This window comes from Pan troglodytes, chromosome 3 (genome assembly GCF_028858775.2).
Source record: "Pan troglodytes isolate AG18354 chromosome 3, NHGRI_mPanTro3-v2.0_pri, whole genome shotgun sequence".
Lineage (NCBI taxonomy): Eukaryota > Metazoa > Chordata > Mammalia > Primates > Hominidae > Pan > Pan troglodytes.
The window spans coordinates 144,303,957-144,314,272 of NC_072401.2; the positions used below are offsets into that span (position 1 = coordinate 144,303,957).

Here is a 10,316-nt window from a genome sequence, read left to right on the forward strand (position 1 = left end):
GGAAAAACAGGTATATGTGGTTCTAGCATCCTCATCTTCATATCAGCTACCAGCCTGAAAGTACATTCAGGAACCAGGCTCCCAGACATTCCCCGGCCCTGGGCCCTGCCAGAGCGCCAGAGATCTTGAGGAGCCTGCAGCATAGTTCTCAGACCCGAAACAATGACCTCCCCCCTCCAAACCCAGGCATTCTTGCGCCAAGGCCTTAACCTCTCAGCGAGACCTCTTTGGGGAAGGACAAGAGATGCTGCCTGATGGCCGAGAGAAGACATGCCAGGCTTCTCTGCCAGAATGAGTTGTTGAGGGTGGGATGAAGGTGGTCAAGGAGATGGGCTCTTTATTTTTAAAACAAAAAACAAGGCAACCGGGACCACCAACATCAGTCACCCTCACTCCCCACCACTGCCTCTATTCCTTAAGGACTTCTTCCGAGGCCGGCGGCGGCGGCGGCGGCGGCGGCAGCTTGCGATCATCAGGATTGGAAGTGAGAGCGAGTGCCCGGGCCAACCTCAGCGTCTCTCAGGGACAGCGCAGGTGGGCGCAGCCTTGGAAGGTCAGCGAGGCCAGAGCTCAGAGTTCCACGGGGGCCCGGAGAGTGTGCGTGTGTGAGTGAGAATGCGAAAACGCGCGCGCGCCGGGCAGAGGGGCGCTCGGCGAGAGGGTAGGCGCGGTGACAGGGGTACCCCAGCAGCCGAGGAGAGACAGCCCACCCCACCCTTTAAGCTAAAGAGCTGGAGGGGTGATGGAGGCTGCAAGACTGAGAAACTTGATGCAAAACAGACAGGCTCCCCCCTCCAAGACGTGCCGCCACGCTCTCAGACACGCTCCCTCGCCTCCCGGATTACCCACCATCAACCACCCCACCCTGCAAAATTCCCCACCGAGCCCTAGGATCCCAGGCGGGTAATTACCTCTCCCGGAGGCGGAGTGGGGGGCGGCAGCAGCGGCAGACACTTTTAGCCTGACTTTCCTGCGTTCGCTTGCGAGCGTGTGAGCGTGTGCGCGCCCAGGAGGAGCTGTAACCTGCTATTTATAGACCGAAGCCTCAGTACCCGGGGCTGAGAACCCGGAGGAAACTAGCAGGAGGCGGCGACGGCGCAGGGCGCCGGCCGCGGCTTCGCGAGGCTCCAGCAGCTCCCCCAGCCTCTGGCTTCGGCCGCGCTCCCTGCTCGCTCCTCGCCTACCAGCCCCGCGCGCGCCCCAGAGAAGTTGTCACCAGCGCGGCTGGCTCTCCGGCTGCTCACACGCCCCCTGGCACAATTGCTACTTTCTTCCACCCCAACCCCCACCCTCCCCGCTCCTCTTCCTCCTCCTCTGCTCTCTCCAAGCGGTCTCCTCCCAATGTCACCAGCGACCGAGTAGAGGCGGCCGTGGCAGCGACAGTCGCGCAACTGGCGCTGCTCGCTTCCCGCTACTGATAGAGCGGAGATGGTGGCCCGGCTGCCCACCCCGAAATTACCACGCTGGCTCCGTGTGCTCACACCCCGCACCCCGACCCCTTTCTGCGGCCCCTCTGCCCGCTGGGTCGCCCACCCAGACTGGGCTGTGGGATCACCGCTACCGCGACGAGGGGGGACCCGAGGCCGCCACGCTGCTGCGGGGGCAGGAGAAACCACAGAGAAAGAACCCGCGGGAGGAAGAAAGCGCCCCAGACCCCGGCCTATGGCAGCGCAGTCCCTAGACCGAAGGGTTTTGGAAGGGGCTTGGGATCCCTGCTGTCACTGCCTGCGTCTAGGCATCCATTCACGCCTGCTGGACCCCAGTCTGCAGCCGCGCTGGGACTCCTGTCTCTTGCCCCTCCTCCCCCTTGCCCCGGGCAGAGGTCGGGCTGAGGAGACCAGCCTAGAGCAGCCCTCGGCCACCCACCGCCAGTTCCCACGTCGCGGCGGGTGACTGAGGCCGAGATGCTCCCAACTAGCGTATAACATGCCTTTGATATCCCGGGTGCGTGGGGACAAATCCGCCCTGAATGTGTTGGGGTATCAGGAAAACGGGGTATGTAAGCAAGCAGTCTGGACGGAGACTAAAACTCCCCTACTTCCTAGCCCCTAACAAGCCCACAGGGGAAAGCACGCACCCTGGTTATTCCGGGCTGTGTAGGGTGTGGGGCAAATGACTCTCCCCATCTGCGCTTTACAGGTGCCACCTGGCGGCTCTCTCGGAAAGGTTTTGATGGAGCCGTTCAAAGGTAAAGGTGCCCAGAGCCAGTCCATCAAGACACCCCAGCCCTTCTCCCTGAGGGCGTTTTAAATTCACATTTTAAATAAAGCAGTGTACGAATGCTTGTACACAAGTGTTACATTTGTCATGCAAAAAGACTGGAATCTCAAAGTCAGGACAGTGAAATCAATTTGGGTTAAGTCGGGGCTTAACAGTTTCACAAACCAGGCAGCTGTATGTACCCCCAGCTGTCACCCCTGCTGTCGCTGCCTGCATCTAGGCATCCTTTCACTCCTCAAACCTTTGACCACCACATTATAAGCCTTGCCAATGAGGACAGGGACTTTGGGTTTTTTTGTTTTGTTTTGTTTTGTTTTGTTTTGTTTGGGAGGGGAGTTGTTTGTTCATTTCATTTATTTTTTTTCACCACTCTGCTCCCAGAGCTTGGGACAATACCTAATATTCTGTAGTTTCAATAATTGTTTATAGAATCAAATAATAAACACTATAGGCCAGAAACTGCTTGGCGCCCCCAAAGCCCTTCCTTTTGCTTCTCTTCAAGCTTTTTCTCCTATGCTCAGCCTCTACCCCAAGTGAGCTGAATGCAGAGAGATAGGAGAGTGAGGAACAAATAATCCCTGTCAAGATGTGGATCAGCTTTGAGAAGCCTTCACACAGTTAGATTTCTCCTCCATGGGGCAGCACTGAACACACCCATCTCCAAGCAATGGGTAAGCCGTGTTCATAGAGATCTGCTGGAAAGATGATACAACTTTCTCACTGGGCAGTTTCTGATTTTTCTCACAATAGAGAGAGATTGAAATAATATCAGGACATTAGGATGTCAGAGCTTTGCTACTAAATTGGAAATATGGTTAACATATCTGTCCTCTAACTTTAAGTGGAAGAGTGTGTGTGTGTGTCTGTGCGCGTGTGTGTTTATGAAGACTACAGCAGCAATGCCAGAAATACCAAACCACACCTCCTAAAAGACTGAGTTGTAAAATAAATGCAGTTACTGATTCTATGGAAATGGACGTTTAAAGTGAGATGCTTAGAGGACCCTATTATAATTAAAGTCCAGACATGGACCATGCTGACAAAGTCCTTTTACAGGGCGGCTGAAGAATATGTGACTTACTTGTGTACATCACGTAGGAAGTTTGAATTCTCAGAAAAGAGAGAATATGAATCAGGATGCCATCAAATGCATGTACCACAAGGAATTTTTAAAAATCCATCAATCATCCTGATATTTACCTTTTTTAGTTATTTGGTGGCTTTTTCCTTGAATAAGCCTGGAGGATTCAGATGCTTCCATGGTTTAATAAACTCATTCAGCATTCACTTTTACCAACCTTGAAATTTTGCCCACTTGTACCCCCAAAACATAACTCCATTTGCCAATGAAGGACAAAATATTTTTCATTTCCTTTTGAAATATCTTTGTAGGGCCAGAAGTCAAAGGTGATTCCCTGTAGTTACCTTGCTGTCTAAAGCAATAAAATCAAGCCAGGATCTACAGGGCTGGTGTCACACTCGCCTTTGCAGTGAAGCAGCCTACACTCTCTCCATAGATTCATTGTTCCTCTAGATTTTTATCTCAGGTGAGATTAATATGACATCATATCTACTTTTATGATCCTTCACTATTCAAAACCTCTTCTAGAATGTAGCACCAAGCATCATATAGGTTTTTTAATGCTTACTCAGTTATGTTAACAATAACTTGTAAAGTAAGTCCTTGTTTTCATCTCAATTTTTAAAAACTTAAAAATTACAGAAACTTTGTTATGTATACATTAGCATCATCTCTTGTGTGTATATTGTGTGTGTATGTCTGTGTGTATTTAAATTAAGGGGGATGTTGTTAGAAATAAGAACTAACTTAAGTAAAAAGGATAAATTATTGTAAAGATACTTGGCTGCCCCATGGAACCCCAAAACAAGAATGCAACTGGGCACTAGGAATGACTGGAAACAGAGACAGACCATTAGAACTTTCTCTGTCTCTTTTCCCCCACTACACTAACTGTCCCATTCTGTATCTCTCTCCCTCTTTCTCTCTCTCCCCACATACATTGTCTCTCTCTCTGCTTCTCTGGTGTGCACTAAATTGCATGGTGGCTAACGACTCTTAAACTTTATAACTTGTGAACCAGTTCCAAATTCTCCAAGTACTGTGATTCTTCCAGCTACCAAACCCCAGCCAACAACCTTGGCCAGGGATGGTAATCAAGTGACATTTTCATACCTACTGTAGTAATTAGGTAGATTATAGTGGGAGGCTGAAGAAGAAGAAAAAGGATGAAAATTCCCTAAGTGAGGGAAGGAATACAGGTCATTCCTGACCACTACTATCTCCTATTCCTGGTTGTTTCATCAACATTGACACAAAAGACAAAAGAACGTAGGAAAAAGAAATATTAAAAAAGCAATAATGTCTATGGTGTATTAATGCATATGCATGTTTGAATATTGAATAAGATGGAATGCCTCTTACTGCTGGTAGTGCTCGAAGATAGCTGTTCCCAGTATAAGTAGCAGTATGATTTTACGATCTCTCGGCATGGGGCTGGGTGAGTATGAGAAAGAAATCAAGTTTTTCACAGACAGTTTACTTTAGCTTCTTTTTTCATGGCAAATTAAATAAGAGATTTTTAAAATAAAACAAATGAGTGTGCTAGAATTTTACATTGATTGAAAATAAATATTCGTGGCTCTCACACTTTGCATAGTGGTTATATTTGTAAAATTGTATGTAAATCATATATTTGAAAATGAGTCATATTTCAAATATAATAGGGTGGTGAATCGTAACATTTTTGCAGTCATAAATCCATTGGAGAATTTGAGGAGAGCTGTGGACTCATTTCCCAGAAAAATATGAGCATGCACACACAGTTACAATGGGATGTTATATGACATATTTATTGGAGATCTGGAACTTAACACTTTATATTGCTTTTGTCTTCCCCCAGTCATTGTTATTTGAACAAATGAAATAAAGACTCCAGATTCTTAAAACCTTCAAAATGCCCGGTATGTACAAGCCAAAAAATGGGTTGGGGTGGGGGACATATGTGAATGCAGAGAACTAGCTCCCTCTTCACCAGCTCCTGCTCCAATGAGTCCTAAATAAGCTGTAGTAGGAAATGAAGACTGAGCTCTTAGAAGGAGGGGAGAGAGTTATAATGTGGGGAATGCTGTATTCGTCCACTAGGGATGCTATAACCTATTACCAACAGGTTTGGTGGCTTAAACAATAGAAATGTATTTCTCACAGTTCAGGAGGCTGTAAGTCAAAGGCTGAGGAATAGGCAGGTTTGGTTTCTGAGGCCTGTCTCCTTGGCTTGCAAATGTTGCTGTCTCGCTGTGTCCTCAGGTGGTCTTTCCTGTGTGCATTTGCAGCCCTGGTGTCTGTGTGCATCTAAATTTCCTCCTCTTATAAGGACACCAGTCAGATTGGATTAGGGCCTGCCCTAATGGCCTCTTTTAATCTAATTGTCTTTTAAAGGCCCTATCTCCAAATGCAGTCATATTCTGAGATACTGGGTGCTAAGGCTTCAACATATGAATTTGAGGGGGACAAGATTCAGCCCATAACAAATGTGCACTACAACAAACTCCAGAAAGGGTCTGGGGGTGAAGTCTGGATATAAATTTCTCCCTTCTGTAAAGAGGACCCAAGAGTAAATACTTGTACTGTTTTCCCCTTGGAGTATCAAGAAGGCAAGGGTGTAAAGTGGGAATATAAATGCTAGCATGCCTTATCTAGATCCTAAAGTGCTAATGATCCCTGGGATTTTGTTGCCTAAGTGATGAGGAAGAGGCTGTGGTTCCTTTGGGCTATAGGAGGCCTGGAAGTTAGTCAGGAGTGACAGCCAGCAGGACAGGTAATCACCAAGAGGTCCCCTGGGAGGGCGACCAGATTAAATGCCAAGGAAAGGGCGTGGCCTGTCTATGGAAACATAAAGGTGTGGCTACAATTGCCATGGCAATGACCTCAGAAGAGTCAGTGGCTATGCACTAGAGTAATGCCATCTTCATTCACACCTCTAGAATGGAAGCCAAGTCAGCTCTTCAGAAAATGACAGACATGTCCCCCAGTGTCATGATGCTGTGTAAGTCTCCCCTGGACCAACAAGCTCCCCTGGAGGTAAAGGAGAAGGAAAAATGGGAGGGGCAGCAATACTTAAACTGAGTAAGTTTTAAACCAGGGTAGACTTGGTTTAGATTACTGGATACAACTAAGAAAACTAAATTAAATTTGCTATTTCTGAGTACAAATAGGGGCTTATAATTAAGTTAATTTTATGGTAGAAAAATTATGTTCCACTTTTTATACCCAAGGTTTAAAAACTTAACTGATATCCTTTTATATTTCATGTTTTAATGCCTTCTCAGGAAGCTCATTGATACCCCTGAATAGCATCTATGATTCCATATTAAGAATATTTGTCCTAGATGATCTGATTCTTTAAATCTGGTTGTAGGAAAAATATTTTTAACTGAAAAAAAAACTGCTAATATATATAATTCTCAACTGATGTATTGTTTGAAATGCTATTTTCTTTCTTTTTTTTTTTTTTTTTTTGAGATGGAGTCTTGCTCTGTCACCCAGTTTGGAGTGCAGTGGCACGATCTCAGCTCACTGCAAGCTCCACCTCCCAGGTTCACGCCATTCTCTTTCCTCAGCCTCCCGAGTAGCTGGGACTACAGGTGCACGCCACCACGCCCAGCTAATTTTTTGTATTTTTGGTAGAGATGGGGTTTCACCGTGTTAGCCAGGATGATCTCCATCTCCTGACCTCCTGATGCTGCCTGCCTCGGCCTTCCCAAAGTGCTGGGATTACAGGCATAAGCCACCGCATCTGGTCCTGAAATGCTATTTTCTTAAAGAGAGTAGTATCTGTAAGTTACAACATAATAGCTTACATGATTATGTTTAGCAAATGCCAGCAAAAGAATAAAATCACAAATGAAAAATTATAGAAAAGCATTAGGTAAAGATAGCTATATTCAAATTTAGGGGGATTGAAAGTGACAGTATTATGCTGCTTCATTTCAAGAAGTAGGAAGCTTTTTTTAACAGAAGTCTTCAAAAAAGAAAGCATCTGAATTAATTATTTTTGTTACTCTCCCTATTTTCATCCAAACACTTTTTTATTACCTAATTATGTCACTAAAAGCATAAAATGGAAAAGAACCTTATATATCAGACACATTTTAGGAAATGTTTATGGTAATCAGAGAGATTGATGAGAGCCACTCGTTCTTTCCAGAAGTGAGCATCTTACCTCTGAATATTTTGTTACATTTTCTTCATCAATGTCTCTATCTTATCTTCCACACTTAAAGACATAAATAGATTCTTCTCACCTATTTTCAAAACTTTCTCTATATCTAATCATCTTGTCAAAATACCATCCTGGGTCTCTTTTTCTTGGTATAATCCAGCTCTGCCATCTCCTGGTGACCTGATTTTGGCTGAAATAGACCAACTGTAATCACCAGAGCAAGTCAGAAGAATTGGTCAGATGTCAGGAGAAACTAGAACTCTTAGTTAAACCTGTATCTCTGGAGACTCCTCTCCTTCATTTGTTCATCAAGGCAAAATTCGTGCTTCAGAATTGGACAAATTAGGGCTCCATTCATGGTGTCACATTCACCAGCTGTGTGACCTTTCATAAGTGCCTTAAAATTTCTGAGTCTCTGTTTCCTTATCTGTAAAACTAGGGATAATAGTCCCTTCCTCCTAGAGTGACCAAAAATCCAAGACACTGTGAGGACATGACCTGCTGTTCATCTTGTGCTACTTTTTTTTTTTTTTACCCATAATCTTTTGCTGAGACTGAAGAAGATGGAGATGAACATGGCAACAGCAGAGTGTCCTCATGAAATCCTCCAAAGTTTGTGTTCTAGGCTAGCTATTTCACCATTACCTACAACCTCACATTTGTCATAGAAATACTGGTCCACACCTGTGAAAAGTAACACCCTTCTGGAGAATCTGGCTAAAGCCCGTGCCATATGAGCAAAGAATTTTCCAGAGAGTTTGTTATGGAGACTCTCGGCAGAACCACTTCTAACTCTCAGTCTATCTTTACAACCCTCTTCCCTGTATCTTCAATTCAGTTCTAACAAGTGTTCACTGAGCATCTACTACTTGCCACAAATTGTGCTTGGCTCTGGGAATAAAAAGGTGAAAAGGGCACCATTTTGTCTCCCTTCTTTGGCAGAGTCAAAGTTGATTTTCATAAACCTATCTTCTATTATTTATTTCCTATTTGGTTTACTCTAACATTATATTTATTGAGTGTATGAAAGTTATCAGTATCAAAATGGAATGTGCATGTGCAACCCTGATGTGTCTGTATGTGTCTAAATTTCCTCCTCTTACAATGATGCCAGTCAGATTGTATCAGGGCCTGCCCTAATGGCCTCATTTTAACCTAAGCATTTTTTAAAAGTCCTATCTCCAAATACAGTCACATCCTGAGGCACTGAGTGCTAAGGCTTCAACATATGAATTCTGGGGTGAGGGGGACACAATTCAGCCCATAACAGATGTCAAACACTAATGTTAAATTAAGAAAAAAAACCCTCCCTAACAAACAGCGCCAGGGAAGGCTGTGAAGAAAGGGTTCCCACACGAGTATCCTCGTAACAAAACTCTCACAAAGAGCTCTGCAAAAAGCACAACCTGGCACTTTAGGCCATCACAACCTTACACAAAAAATAGTTCTGCATGGACATCTGCCTTGCAACTGCCCGTTCAACCCAGCCTGGAATCATCCCTGGTATTGGTATTTGTAGCCAAATAATATCATTTTGAATCAGTTGTGTAATCCTCCTCCTTTTTCCTTTAAAAACCTTTGACTTTCTTTATCGCCCTGAATATGCACATGGTTTCTATGACATGCACACATATTCCCATTGCAATGCTCTATTCTCAAATAAGTAACTTTTTCTTTAAGAGAGCCTCTCTGTGTTTGTTACTTAGGTTAACAGTGTCTAGCACACACAAGGTAAGGGGATGTGGCAACACAGCGATGAGCAGATATAATTTAGTTGAGGCGACAAGGCAAGTATACAAATAGGTACAAAATGAAGTGAGATATTATATATCAATAGAGTAAGCGGAAGTGCCATGAATATTAGAAGGCAGGAGAAACCAAATCGAGTTGGAAGGATCAGAAAAATCTTCATGAAGTGGCATTTGATAGATGGAGGATTTCAGGGAACATAATTGGCAGGCATCCCATCACAGGCATGAGTAAGGCCCTCCTGGTAGACTTATCCTTCAGGTCTGATTGGAACATCACCTACTCTGTGAAGACTGCCCGGTTAATCCTTTTCTGTGGTCTCCTAGCACTGAGCATTTTACTTGGTTGTGTCTCTTACTGCACTGTATTTGTTTACCCATCTGTCTCCTTCACTGGGTTGCAAGCTCCTCCTAAGAGTAAAACCATGTTTTATTTAGGTTTATGCAACAGATGCAAAGGCCCCAGAAAATTCTGAGAGCTTGGAATCTAGGGAATGTTATATTTATTTATTTTTAAGTGAAATTAGATCCAATTTGAACTTCTCACTAACTTTTTGAAAATCTGTCAGTTTGGGGGGTTCCTCTTTGGCTGTTTTGGACTCCCTATTTGGATGGGGATCCGCACCACAGATCAGCACCTTCTGATCCATGGCTTTCTCAGTACCCTTCCCTGCTCCACAAGGTCATCAGGAACCTTGCATCTCTGCATGGCATACCTGTCCAGATACTTCCCTCTGCCAATGCTCTCTAGCATGTTACACCATGCGGGGTGTGAGACTTCTGAGACACATTGTGTTTGGAGTTCTTCAAATTGTATCTTGTTATATCTACTCTCTTCCACTGCCAATCAACCTGTAAGGTGGAACAAGGAAAATCACCATTCTCCTGCCCTTCCTCCTCCTCATTTTCTGCCCTATCTCCTCTCCCAGCTTTCTACTTTCCCACCCTATTCCCAAGGCTCCTACATCATCTCCTCCTCTTTCTCTGGTGTCACTTGTGCTTCCCTTTCTTGGGACCATAATGAGAGAGTAGATTCAGAGAAAGAATTTGTTACCACAAGGAGAAAATTCATCTTGAATACTTCAAAAGTAGTATCCAGTGTTACACA

The 10,316-nt window shown here is 44.7% G+C and overlaps 1 protein-coding gene across 5 annotated transcripts in view; it reads right to left on the reverse strand.

The window, feature by feature from the left end:
* The window catches only part of INPP4B (inositol polyphosphate-4-phosphatase type II B), an 811,274-nt gene extending 810,036 nt beyond the window's left edge, over positions 1-1,238 (reverse strand). Inside the window, exon 1 of one of the 5 annotated variants that reach the window (XM_001142120.7) lies at positions 912-1,135. The gene's annotated coding sequence lies outside the window, so the exon portion shown is untranslated. Of the gene's footprint in view, positions 1-911 lie in introns of all 5 variants that reach the window. The other 4 variants (XM_009448334.5, XM_024356301.3, XM_054683403.2 and 1 more) reach the window with 4 other exon arrangements.
* Between the last annotated feature and the right edge of the window lie 9,078 nt (positions 1,239-10,316).